Here is a 14,692-nt window from a genome sequence, read left to right on the forward strand (position 1 = left end):
CTTATAGAACATCAGTCCGAACATCTACTGGGGTCACCCTGTTTTTTTTGGTATATGGAACGAAAATTGTGCTACCGATTGAAGTGAAAATTTCCTCGTTGAGAGTCTTGATGGAGGTAGAATTAGAAGAAGCAGAATGGCTTCGAAATCGTTACGAGCTATTGAACCTCATTGAAAAGAAAAGACTTACAGCACTTTGTCATGGTCAATTATATCAAAAGAGGATGATGAGAGCACATGATAAGAAAATAAATCCCCATTACTTTAGGAAAATAGATTTAGTGCTGAAAAAGATCATTTCAAATCAATATGATAATAATAAAAAAAATGGACACCAAATTAGGAAGATCCGTATATGGTGAAAAAAACATTTTCTAGTGGGGCTTCATTTTGGCAGAGATAGACGAAAATGATTTACCTACTCCCATAAACTTAAATACTGTGAAAAAATATTTTGCTTGAAAGAAAAAAAATAAAAAAAATAATGACTCATCTAAGCTGAAAACCTGAAAAAAGCAGCTTGGATGCAAAGAAGAAGCATCATTCTATAATACAGGGGCAAGTATAGTTTGATGAACTCTAAAGGATCAAGGAAGTCATCTAATTTAGTTTTAGAAAAAGAATCTGGGAATATTTTGTTCATGATTATCTTATGATCATTATTTGGGCACTTTTGTTTTAACTCAAATACTTTACCATGCACTTGTTACCAGTCTAATAAAATATGCTATCTTTTCTTTGGAAATAACACCTATCCATTCCTTTATTCTCATTTTTGGTTCACCATACGAATAAGAGAAATGTGTGATTGTATTTTATTGGTCTTGGACTTAAAATAATGAAAAAAAAAAAACAAACATGAAAGATCTTAGCCTTATTTTTTAAAAGTTGACAAAGGCAAATGAAAAAGGATGAAAAAAGCATGACAAGAAATTGATGTTGCAGACTTTTTAAGAAGAAAAAATAATTATGGTTAGATGTTAAGAACAGATTGGTCATATGAGAATGCTAATAAAAGAAGCCAAAAAATGAGAAATTTCAAGAAACTTTTTACTACAATGAATAATTTTGATTGCATTATATGCATTACATTTAGAACACTTAGTACATGCATCCATGAGCAGTTTTAATAAGGACAGAGACTTTATATTTCTTAATGAAAAACAAGATCAAACAAAAGATTTCAAAAGAGAGAAATTTACTTGTTCAAAGATAAAAACTTGATTTGAAGCTTTTTTCAAATGAGATTTTTAAAGTTGTTGAGCCTCTGCTGAGAGAAACTTTTTTAAGATGCAATTTTAAAGTTATTGAGCCTCTGCTGAGAGGAGCTTTTTCAAGATAAGATTTTTTTAAAGTTGTTGAGCCTTTGCTGAGAGGAGCTTTTTCAAAATGAGATTTTTAAAGTTGTTGAGCCTCTGCTGAAAGGAGCTTTTCCAAGATGAGAATTTTTAAAGTTGTTGAGCTTCTATTGAGAGAAATTTTTTCAAGATGAAATTCTTAAAGTTGTTGAGCCTCTACTGAGAGGAGCTTTTCCAAGATAAAATTTTTTTTAAGTTGTTAAGCCTCTGCTAAGAGGAGCTTTTTCAAGAGCTTTTTCAAAAGCTTTTCCAATATGAGAATTTTAAAAGTTGTTGAGCCTCGTTGAGATGAGCTTTTTCAAGAGAATTTTAAAGTTGTTGAGCCTCTGCTCAGAGGAGCCTTTTAAATTTTTGAAAATGTTGCTGAACTTCTTGAGCCTTAAAAAAAAATTTTTTTTTGTGCTCAATGTTTTTTTCTTTCAAGAACAAAATGATTATTTATTTGTCTTTGCCTTATTCTTGATTCTCAGAATTAGGCAAAGAAGGGCAGCTGCAAACATCATTTTTTTTAATTGTTATTATTATTATCATCATCATCATTATTATTATTATTTATTTTTCTTCTGTTTATTTTTTCTTTCTGCTTTCTTTCTTTCTTTCTTTCTTTTTCCTTTTTCTTCTTCCTTATCAAGTTCAAATCTAGTGCATTAAATGCACAATCCCTAACGTCAAAAATCACCACCGCTAGTTGCCAGCGGCCGACCGACAAGTCGCCTAACACGTGTGGTAAGTGTGAATTTTCGGTTGAAAAATAGGATTCGAATCCCAGAAGATCTGAGATTTGGATCCCAGCAAGCTTTATAAATAGAGCTTGTAATTTGCAAACGAAAAGAGGAAGAAACCGAAAAAAAATTGTAAAAAAAAATTTACAAAAAAAAATAGAGCTTTCTGTCGAAAAACATTTTTGCAGAAACAAAAAAAAAGCAGAAACAATCCCCTGAAACAGGGAACCCAGCATCAAAATACACCTACGAAAACACACAAAAAAGGCAAACCATAAAAACATAACAAAAAAAAAAATTTTGGCCGAAACTTTGAAGGTCGATCTGGGTCGTTTGGGATACTTTCAAGTGAAACGAAGGTTGAATCTGTGTTTAGGGGGGAGAGGAACATTTTACTCTCTTTTGATATTTTTCAACCATTGGTGACCGACAAACAATGACGACGACGACGGTCGACCGGTCTCTTTGGTTTTTTGTCTAAGAGAGAAAATGAGAAGTTTTTTTTTTTTTTTTGTAGAGGGGAAAAATGAATGATAAAAAAATTTTAACTTTTATATAGAAAACCAATAGCCAAAACGACGTCGTTTTGAGACTTGAGGATCTGCGCGTCGACCCGTAATTGACCCGGGATCCGCGCAACTGACCTGATGACCCGTTCACCCTTTTGACCCTTGACCGATCTAGGTGAACCAGACCAAACCGAATCAGACTGCGCTCAAACCGTTGAATTGACCCAGACCAAACCACTGACAGCAAACCGATCGAACCAGTCCAGACCTGCGTTGACTGGATCGTTGACTGGTCCGGTTCAAGTAAAAAAAAATTTTTTTGAATTTTTTTAAAGATTTTTTTTTATGTTTTATTTTTGTTATTTTAATTATTATTATTAATATTTATGCATGTAAAAATATTTAAATTTACCAAAATAATTTTTTATTGTTTTATAATATTAATTAATAAATAATAAAAAAATAAAATTTTATCCGACGATGAAATTCAGAGGTACTCCAAGTAGTGATACCTATGAAATCTCTAGGTGAGAATTTTTTTTTAATACTACCAGTGCATTAGAGTATTTATAAAAAATTTTCAATAAAATAAAATTTTTTTTATAGAATAATAAATAAAAATTAATTAATTTATTAAAAATAGTATAAATAAGAAAAAATAAAATTTTATCCAATGATGAGATTCTAAAAGTATTCTGAGTAGTGATACTTTACAAAATCCCTAGGTGAGAAGATTTTTTTAAAAATATTACCAGTGTATTTGAATATTTATAGAAAAACTTTAATACAATAAAAAAAAATTTTCTTCAAAATTAAAAATAAAAAAAATTAATAAAACAATTAATAAAATTTTTGAAAAAGAGAATAAAATATGTGCATCAACATGTTATTATTTGCATTGCATACATGACATAATTTTTTACAAAAAGTAAATTCAAACCTCAAAAGATGAGATTTTAAAGTATTCTGAGAAATAATGCCTAAGAAATCTATAGGTGAGAAAGAGTTCTTCTAATGTTACCAACGTACTGAAATATTTTAAGAATTATTTCAATACAAAAATTTTAATTTATTTTTCTCGAATAATATTTGAATATAAAAACAATAAATAAAAAATAAAAAATCTAGAAAATTAATTTTCAAACATCGAAAATAGGTCTGCTTGTTATCAAAATCAAAGGATAACACGTAGTTAATTGGTACCGTTTTAAACGGGTGCCGTGGGGGTGTTAATCCTTCCTCACATGTAATCAACTCTCAAACCCAGACTGTTGCGTAGACCCAAAAATTATCTTTTTAATAAATTTTAAGATTTCATTAAAATGATATGTTTTAATAGGTAGCAAATCGCACCTTGAGATTGGTGGCGACTCCATTATTTTTTATTTCATTTCCAAATTTGTCAGACGGATACAAAATCGTTACGACATTTAGTAGAAGGCAGAATAAAGTTTTCCTTATCCTTAAGCAATTTTTTAGATTGTTCTTCAAGTTTTGTATCTTTTAGGTGGATTTCTTAGAGTGGTGAACTTTTATTATTTTGTATCCTTAATTAGAATTCTTAGGGTAGTGTTTTTGTATCTCTTAGTGTCTAATCTTGGTGGTGAACTTTTATCCCTTTCAATTCAATAATCATATTTTGTCATTATTCAATTTCTTGTGAGTTGTCTTCTTTGTGAGCTTTTTCTATTTACAGTTATTCTTCAATATCTCAACTATCAATTCTTGACATCAATCATGCCTCCATAATGATAGGAGAGTTTTCTTGTTCCTCTCTTTTATGTTTTTTTTTTGCTTGATGCTTGTACATTGATGACAATGTGTTGTTTAAAAATGAGGGTTTGAGAAAATTTTCAAAAATTCTTAGTAAAATTTTAATTTTCCTTGAGCTTGGCTTGAAATTAACTTGACATGCAGTAGTTTAAATTTTTATTATACTTTATTTAAGTAGTTCTTTATGAAGCCAATGATACGTAGTGATGGATAATGAATATAGCTTTAAGAAAAGATTGAATGTGTATGAATTATGAGATGATACTTAGGTCTAGTGAATTCTTGAATATAGTAATCATTTGTGAGTGATGCTTTGAACATAAGATTGCATTTTTTATCTAGTATTGATTATGTGAGAATGAGATTGTTTTTGCATTGATTTTTAGAGTTTTGCTTAACGATTTTAGAATTTGTTTTGATTGTCTCTAGAGGTGAAATCTTGGAGGACACATAATTAAGGAAATGATATAAGACATCTTTGGATCATTTAAGCCTTTCTTCAAGCCAACCTTAACATAATGTTTCCATTATCACCCCATTTGAGTCGTATGATTTTTTTTCTTTATTTTGAAACCATTTTACAAGCCTATAGCTTTATTTTGATAATTTCCTATCTTTTTGGTTCCTTGCCCTATATGCATTAGGACATTCATGTACATTTGTGAGTTATGCATCATTAGGGTGGATTTTGGAAAGTTTGAGAAATAAAAAAAAAGTTGTGAAAACAAAAGAAAAACAAAAAAAAAGTAATAAAGCGATGAAAAAGCCAAAAAAAAAAAAAAGGAAAAGAAAAGAAAGAAAAAAACCTAAATCAAAGTTTGAGGGGTGATTCTTTAGTCAAGGCTACCATTTTCACCTTGAGAGCCCAATTGTTGATGATCTTAGACATTTGATGTATTGTTATCCTAAATGACTTTTATTATACCTCAACTCAAGCCTTATATTACAAGCTTAATAAAATCTTAAATGATCATTGGTCATGTGTTTATCTACATTAGTAAAGACAGATGTAATAAATAAACTTATGGAACATGAGCTTGTTTTATTGATCCTTGTTATTAAAGTTTTATGTTTTGCATAACATTATTAGATTTCATGCAAGGATGTGTGAGAGGTGTTACTTGATTGTAGAACCATAGTTAGGAATGATATTAGCCTAGGTTGATTCTTGTATACTATCACTTATTCACGATTTTGCTTTAGTTATATTAATTGATCAATCCATAAGGCAATTATGTTGAATGAAGCATTGAGAGTGTAGTATGATTTTGCTCGAGGACAAGCAAAAGCTTAAGTTTGGTGGTTTGATTGCACTTAAATTTTAGCTTTTTCATGCTTAATTTTAGTGCAATTTCACTTATATCTTAGCTAATTCTTTGGTATTTTTGACAAAAATATTTCTAAGCGTCTATTATTCTTATGTGTAGACACAATTAAAGAAAATGAGAAATATTGATCAATTTGGATACAATGTGAAGGATTTTTTATGCAAATGTGTGCAAATGGCCTTCATTAGTGTCAATAGATCACATTGACACTTAGGGAGTTTTCTTAACTTTTCTTGTTTTTTTTTTGTATTATTTTAATTTTTTTTTAGAAAAATATATGATAAAAATGTTCATTAAGTATTGGAATTTTTCATAGAAAAAAAAATGAAGGATCCAAGAGACGTTGATGCAAGAAACATGCATGTAATGCATGGGAAGATTGAAGTAGCTTGCAAACTGCCTATGTTGGATTGGAGTGTACCAAATATAAAAGGGGCTAATGCGGCATATTGGAGGGATTTGATTGGCTATTGAGTTGACTTGGATGAAGACCAAATTTGGTTGAAGGAGAGCCACTTACAAGGGGAAGAAACAAGACCCAGGCATGCAGCAGCACCAGGTGAGCACGAAATCTCTAGATATTTTTAGGATTCAAGGTCCTTCCCCTCTGCCTATAAACAGGGGAAGAGGGTTGGCCATTAAGAGCACTGAGCCTAGCTTTTAAATTTCTGTTCTCTCTACATTTTCTTTTCCTGTTCTTAAATTTTTCTAGCTTTCGAACAACTGTTTTCTAGATTTCCTATTTAAACTCATTGCGAAATTACATGTTTCTATGTATTTTGTTATGATCTTTTCTTACAACAAAATTTGTAGTTTGAATCAATTTTCAAATTAAAACAGTTCATTTCCATTTAATTTTCAAAATGTTTGTGAAACTGATCAAGCTGACCTAAATGTGGCTCTTGCATTGAATCTCTAGCAAATCTGGTTAGATTTTGTTTAAATATTTTTCACAGGTTCCTAAGCTATAGATATTCAACATGTATAAAGTCTAGATTTAAACTTGCAGTAGAGAATTCCAGATCAAAGCTGAAAGGTTTAGCTAGAGGAAAGTGCAGGTGCCAAACGTGACAGTCCACTTTGGTGTGAAACCTCTCTCATCATAGAGTTCAAATTGATCTGTCTTCCTCTTAGATCTATAGTTTTATGTTTAGCTTGATAAATTGTGATTGAATGACTTGATTTTAATGGAAATCAGCTACTGTTTGGTTCAAGTATTTGTGAATAGATCCTGTTTGTTGCATATTAGTACACTATTTTGAGTTTCAGTTTGCTGAGTTGATTTTATATTTGATTTTTATGATTTTCTTATAGATTCTTGTGAAATATTTGTCAATGTAGCTATTTTTAACTCAGTTGAAGATCTCTTGCATTTCAGGATCGTATGTTAAATTTTTTTTCTTCTAAAGTTTATGCAATTTAGTTCATGCGTGAGTTAAAATAGTTTTTGGTTAAGCATTACTCTACTGTTATCAAGTTTTCTGCTGTATTTTAGTTCTTAAATTTTTCTTACAAATTTCAGTTAGATATATGTTCATTTGTCTAGCTTAGATTCATTCTACATTGCATTTTCATCTTCTGTTCATGCACATTCAATAAATGCAGTAGCTGTAGAAAAGTTCTATTTATGTGTTGATCATTGTTGTCCCTTTCATATTTGGTGTCATTTCAATCGTGCTATTTGGATGGGTATAAAAGGGGGACTTAGAATTTTTGGGCTTCATTTATGCTATTTGCTTTTGAGGGAACTTCTTGCTTTCTATTTTCTGTACTTTCCAAAGTTTTCTTCAAAAAACTTTCTATGGGTAATCTTTTTTATTTCTATTTTTTGTTTGTTTTGTGAGAAAGGAAAAACAATGACACCAAAAAGAAGAATAGTCATTTCTATTGATGAGGGTAGGGCACCAGCCACCAATATTGGTGGTCAAGATAGGAGGGAAACGGCTGAAGAGGCCTAGGATAAGGCAGAGGAAACATAGAGGAAAGGCCACGAGGGCCAAAGTGGGCGAGCTAGTGTAGGTCACGGTCGTGACATAATGATTAGAGTGGTGAGGGTCCTTTTGGTTGATGTGATCATCCTTGCCGCTACTAAAGGGAAGGGGAAAAAGAATAAGGGAAAAGAGGTCATCTTGTAGGAGCCCAAAGATTTTGCTCTCGATTCGTGGCCACTAGATAGGCTCCATTGCCACAGTACTCGTTCAATGATGGAGTCAACGGTAGACTATGTGGCCTTCAACTTTAATAACCCAATGTATGAGGTTTCACTGCCTCTTCTACGATTCACAATCAGCCAAATGGTCGAATTCAATGGCATGATAGGGTTCTACCTAAATAATTTTAAGTATGGGTTCCATCTTCTGTTGACCTGTTCTTTCATTTGCTGCAGGCCACTTTCAATGTTATAATAACACAAATCGTTCCAATTAACTGGGCGATCCTAGTGACGTATTTAATCTTCTGCAATATGAATGAGTGGGTCCTTTCAGTGAATGTCATCATCATTTTGTACATGCTGAGAGAGACTGGTAGTTGGCTATACTACCTCAAGGCGCGAGGTAGATCCTGCATAGTAGATCTTCCCTCCAACAACCATTCATACTATGATCGATATGTGGTGGCATGCATCAGAATGCTCGGGGTAAGGTTCCCTTTTAAAGTCACGTGGTTGTACGTTAGCCCACTAACAAAGAAGGCTCCTAAACTTGGAAAGGATGAAGTCAGGCAACTGCATATGTCTCGGGTCGAGATTTAAGTTTTGAATTCGTACGATTTTGAGATTTGGACATTCACTTTTTCGACGTCCCGAATCAGCCTGACCATCACGGTTCACACCCTTGTGAGGTATTATCCGCTTTGACCCCTTTGACTTTACGGTTTTGTCCTACAAAAGACGTCTCATAAGACGAAGGTGGTGTGAATCTTTTTATACCCCAGGGACCTTCTTATTATTTCGATGTGAGATTCAGGACTCTTCTTTAGCTCCGTGACATTCTCTCACACCCAACCTCGTGACGCCCTCATTACGGAGGCCGGCCACCCTACCTACCTCCCTCGAGGTGCTTGGCATAAATCAAACGGTTTAGGGTTGGCTTTGATACTACTTGTCACGGGTCGAGACTTAAGCTCCGAACTCGTGCGGTTCCGAGACCCGGGCATTCACCCTTCCAACGTCTCGAATCAGCCTGACCGTCACGGTTCACACCCTTATGAGATATTATCCGCTTTGACCCACTGATCTCACGATTTTATCCTACAAAAGGCACCTTATAAGGCGGAGGTGATATCAACCCTTTTATATCCCAAGAATCCTCTTATTATGTTCGATGTGAGATTCAGAATTCTTCCTTAGATCCGTGACACATACGTTAAAAGATGCTAGGATCTCCTTCAACAAATTGACCACTCTCGAGATCATCATGATTACTACCTCATCCCTAGGGAAGACCAAACTCTGGCTGCTACTGTCTAGGAGGTATTAGATGAGGAGAAGGCAAGAAGAAAGTGGCAACCAAAGTTAAGGATGCAGAGGCTCTTCAGGGCAAAAGATGTAAGTTTTTAATTTAATTGTTGTATACACGTGCTGGTGTTGAACTATCTTATTAAGGTTGATGTTGTTGCTGATTATGTGGTTTGCTTTTGATTTTTGTTATTGTTGTTACAATAATGAGTAAGGCTGTCAACGCCAAGAAACTTGAGGCCTGCCACGAGAATCCTTCTACTGAGGTTGTAAAGCCTATCCCTAAAGCAGTCTCTATGCAAGTACCTATGGAAAGGGTAAAGAAGGTAGAGGGTTTTGAACTTTTGAGGGGTAGTGAAGGAGATGTGGGGAGTGTAGGCATGCTAGTTAGCAAAGGCCTTACTAAAAGTAATATTTGATCATGTGATTGACTTTTCTGCTTGTGAACTAATTCTAATTGTTGTACATTTATTTTACAAAGATGGATCGTGCTGCCAAGCTCCAAAGGTTTATGGGTCAAGATGGGTAAAAGGGGAAAAGATCTATGATTCTTGTTGTGGGAAGCTTCAGCTCGCTGATTTTTGCTACTGTAGTGTCTACATTAACACCTGCCCCCACTATTGTGGTGCCCACTTCTATAACCACAAAGGTACCTTCCACAGCTTCTGTTGCCCTTCCACCCCCGAAAGCTCCAATAGCACGCCAAGTCTTGTAAGGTCAAAAGCAGACACTATTGCTACTGCATCAAGTCCTGTCGTTACTTTTGCAGCCCTAGATATATAGTGCTTTTTCCATCATCAATTGGCATATCAGCAGCAAGGGTAAGTGCTGATGCTGACAAGCTTACGATGAATAAATAGAGGCTATCTTAAGGGCCTAATGCCTTGGCTGCACGCCACTTTGGTGACAACCTGGACTGTTTATCCTTTGCGGACTTCACAGCGATAGATGAAAGGCCTTTACTTCTATTTCCTAATAAGGCTGCCTGTTTGTAGGCCACAACTAGCCTCTCTAAATTCATTAGGGATAGAGTGTAGTGGTTACCTCTGTTGAACAACCTTCAGGTAGAGTTGTGCGTGGCTGCAAAGGTAACTTTTTGAACCAAATGTGTTGTTGTTGATTATGTTATGTTATTCATTGACCTTCGTGTATTTTTTGTTACAATCCTTAGCAAAGAAGGTGCGCATCTACGAGCAAGTAAAGCTATTTGTGAAGGACCTACATGGGAAGTCAAAAGGACTTGTAAAAAAAGAGACAAACAAGGGTTGACTTAAAAGCCCTGGTTAAGAAAAAAGATGCCTTAATTGAAGGGTTGGAGAATCTCAACACCTCATACATAAAGATTATTAAGGAGTTAAGACGCCACGCCCAGGTGAAAGAAACCACGGGTAAGAGTCTGGCCATACAACAATTATTGGATGGAACAAAGTGCCCGCTTTAAAGAGGTGAAAGAAGAAAAGAAAAAGCTTCAAGGAGAGCAAGTGGTGGTGACTGCCCATGCCAGCCTAATACAAGTGAAGAGGGACCAGGCTGTGGTGGAGGGAGACAAAGCCTTAATGTGTGCCCTTCAATCGAATGAGGAGTTGGCAAAACTAAAGGCAGATTTATAGGGAGAAAAGGCAGAGTCTTTAAGAAGGATGGAATAGTAAGATGAGGAGCCCACTGAAGTTAGCGAGATCACCAAGTAACAGTATAGGCTCTCACTCTCTCTGAGATAAGGCTGCCTCTTTAGGGGTTCAACATGGAATTCTCTGAGGACTTGGCTCTGCTAGAGGGGGTTAAGATTTCTTAAGGGTTGGGTAAAGTCTCAGTAGGTCATAACCTTAATGTTTTACCTGCCCCAACTGATGATCCTGAGGCTAGTAGCTCTGGTGCTAAGCCTGCTCCTGTGGGTCGCAGGACTGAAGGTGCTATTGCTGCTCCTAGCCTCCTACCCTTATAGTGCTAACTTAAGAGGCCCCACCTATTGTTGATGCTAAGCCTACTGCTCCTCCAGTTTCCTTTGTTGGTGAAGATGTTAGTAGCGCTCCTTAGGATGATATTTGTTTTTCTTTATATTTTCTTTCCTTATAATTTTTATGCTTGTACACATATCAGTTGATTAATAAAAGAAGCATTTTTCACAATACTTTGTATTTGCACTTTTCATTGCTTTGTGCTGGATTAAATATGGCTTTGACTTTGTGTTTGCTGGTGTATTAATGACTAAGTTAAAAATGTTCAATCACCATGACTTTGCGCAGAGTTGATTAAACGAAAATGTTCAATCACAATTTGATGCAAAATTTACTAAGTTAAAATATCCCATCTATACAACTTTGTTTTTTTCTTGGATATGTTAACCTTACTAATGATTTATGAAGACTAATTATGAACATGTTTAAATTGATGCCATTTGTGACTTACTAAATACTTAGTACTGGGGTCATGCCTGAGCGTATCAACATTACTAAGTTTTCTTGTGCAATCAACATTAGATAGCTCACACATTATAGACTAGCTTATTCATCAATTTATGATAAAGCAACTTGAACTAGATTGTACACTAAGTTTTTCTTTACTAAGAGGGTAGTGCCTCAGACTTATTACTATTGTATAATAATCTGTTGGTTGAATTCAAGGATCTTGCAAAAATCCTCACTTCAAAGGTAGGCATTATCTAACACACTTAGGCATATTGGTGGAAACAAAATAATTTGTTAAAATTAACAAGTGTGTGTACCTTATTGTGAGGCAGTTCTTTTACTATCATTTTTTCTTGGTGTATGAGCTTTGTTTTAGCTATATTGGAGTGGGAGTTAGAGAATGGCGCTCAGGGCGTATAAGACGTATAGGCAAGGTGCATTGTGCATTGGCATAGAACCTTAATGCAATAAGAAGACATGCAGGGCATGTTAGGGGTGTTGACGTAGAGCCTTAAAGTAGTAAAGATGGCACACAAGGTGTGTTCGGTGTATTAGCATAAGGTATTAATGCAATAAATATGCAAGTCGGGGAGCATGGTCGCCATCATTCTTCATTAAGGTTTTCTTGTACAAAAGTTGCTTATTAAGGACAAGAAAGGGCTAGTGAAACCCAAATATACAACTTGAAAGAAATATAAATATAAAAGTACTTTATAAATTTAAAGGACCTGATGATGGCTATCTATCAAATGTAGTACTTCTTCAAGTGGACAGCATTCCACGTCCCTTGTATGGGGTTGCACTCATGTCTTTTAAGCTATGCGCCCCAAAACTAATGATAGCTGAAATTTGATATAGTCCTTCCTAATTGGGTGAGAGCTTTTTCCTTTCTCTTGCTGATTTATTGGTTTTATAGTTCATGAGTACCACGTTACCCACTTGAAAATGTCTATGCTTGATACGATAGTTGTAATATTTGGCAACCCGTTAAGCCATGGCAGCCATTTTGACCTCAACTAGGTCTCTAGTTTCTTGCAACAAATCTAAGTTAGCCTTGAGGGCTTCTTCATTCTAGCCGGGGTTAAAGTGTGCTATTCCAAATGTGTTGACACCCATCTTAACAGATATCACTACCTCGATGCCATACATCAATGTGAATGGTATCTTTTCGATTGTTAGGTGATCTATGGTTCTAACTCCCAAAGTATTCTAGAGGCTTCCTCTACCCAAGCCCTTGTGGTTATATCCTGAGAATGCATCTATAAAACTCAGATATTTTTGACTCGTAGAAGAGTCAACTAACCTGTCAATCAAAGGTAGAGGGAAGCTATCTTTGGAGCGCGCCTTGTTCAAAACTGTGAAGTTTACGCACATTTATCACTTCTCGTTGCCTTTTTCACCATAACCATGTTTGTGAGCCATTCTAGGTACTTTACTTCTTTGAGATAACCAACTGTTAGTAATTTGTTAACTTCTTTTTTAACTGCCTATATTTGCTCAGGGATGAAACTTTCGTCTTCTACTTCGCAGGTTTGGCAGCTAGGTCTACATTCAAATTTTGAGCAATAACATGCTTATCTATGCCAGCTATGTCTGTCGCTGACCATGCAAACACATTCGTATTTCACTATAGGAACTTGTGTAGGATGCCTTTTGCCTTAGCATTCAACAAAAAACCTGTTTGAGTGATCAACTCTGGGTTTAGTAGGTACAGCTGTACTAGTATGGTTTGCTCGACATTGTGAGCCTTGGATTCCCTTACTTCATCTCTAACGTCCAAATTGTCAATACTTAATGTCTGGGCTAAGGCTAGGTTTATTACGTGTACTGAAGATGAGGGGTTAGGATGTGTTTCAAGTTCTTCTGTAGATGTGGGTGGTGTGTTTGCTGTTTGATCTTTTTTTTTTAATCAACCGAAGGCTTAGGAGGTGACACTCGGGAGCTATAACTGGGTTTGTTTTCATATACCCTACTTTTGTGGATGTAGGAAACTTGATCTTTAGACAGTAGATAGTTGTTACCATTTTGGCTTTTTTCATTAGTTGGCTACCAAAAATAACACTATAGGCCAAAAGTTGGTCTACTACTAAGAAATTTGCCAATGTTGTAAGTGTTTGCTCATTGTCTCCCATTGTTACCAACAGGGTGATAGATCCTTTCACCATGATGAATTGGTTGGTGGACCCAAAGATATGTTTTGATGACCTCAAATCTTTATTTGGAAATCCCATCTGTTTGAAGACTTGGTATTATGTCAAATCAAATGCATTCCCACTGTCTACCAAGATTCTTTGCACTTGGTAATTAGCAATGGTTGCTACATTATTATAGGATCATTGCCATAGAATATCAATGTCCTCTTCGGAGAATTAAACATGCAATCTTCCATCTTTTGTTTCTTGAAGCCATATCAATGGCCATAACACTGTGCAAATGGGATTTACGCTTCGACTTACTATTAGCCCAATCCTTTGTCGCCTCTACAATCACATGAATTATTCCTTGGATTGGGCGTTTGCTTGCAACTTTTCTTGCCGAGCTTCTTTAGTTTAGAGAGAAGAGCCTTTGCCCTGTAGGCAAGTGGGTGTGTCACATATTTGGCGAGGCGAGGGGTTACCATTTTGGCAGGTGGATTGAGTATTTATTAGGCCCTTAAATCTTTTAATCTCCTTTTGGAAGACAACGCAGTCATTAGTCGAGTACCTCTAGGTTAAATAGTAGTTACAGTGGTGAGGTTTAGTTGTTAGGTCTTCAAGGTAAAAACCTCCCCTAGTTGGGTCATTGGTTTGGGCAAAGCGTTAAGTGATGGCATTAAGGGTTCTGTTTGAATTTTGATAATGATTGGATTGTGACTGGGAGGTATGATTTTTGTTTTGCTAATCTTTTCTTTTTTTATTGGTTGTACGCTTGGCAGTTGTCATGGAATCACTGGCTCGATGAATTGGTTCGCCTATTGTCATTTCACAGACGGTCGGGGCATTGTTCACGCCTTTCGGCTCTATCTATAACCTTGATATCCTCCGCCTTATCAAACTTTTAGGCCCTTTTATAAAGCTGGTACAATTATTCTGATTCGTTGACAATCAAAGAATATATGATATGGTCATGTCTGACCCTAAAAGGTTAAGGCGTGAATGGCT

At 35.3% G+C, this 14,692-nt stretch overlaps 1 long non-coding RNA gene across 1 annotated transcript; it reads left to right on the top strand.

The window, feature by feature from the left end:
* The first annotated feature begins 9,087 nt into the window (after nt 1-9,087).
* LOC149520511 (uncharacterized) lies at nt 9,088-11,273 on the top strand. The gene is made up of 5 exons (XR_016343683.1): nt 9,088-9,237; nt 9,363-9,473; nt 9,629-9,703; nt 9,855-10,235; nt 10,319-11,273. It is a non-coding gene; the product is annotated as an uncharacterized LOC149520511 (long non-coding RNA).
* The last annotated feature ends 3,419 nt before the right edge of the window (nt 11,274-14,692 follow it).

This window comes from Durio zibethinus, chromosome 1, assembly GCF_047325235.1.
Source record: "Durio zibethinus cultivar Kanyao isolate XHJ-2024 chromosome 1, ASM4732523v1, whole genome shotgun sequence".
Classification (NCBI taxonomy): domain Eukaryota; kingdom Viridiplantae; phylum Streptophyta; class Magnoliopsida; order Malvales; family Malvaceae; genus Durio; species Durio zibethinus.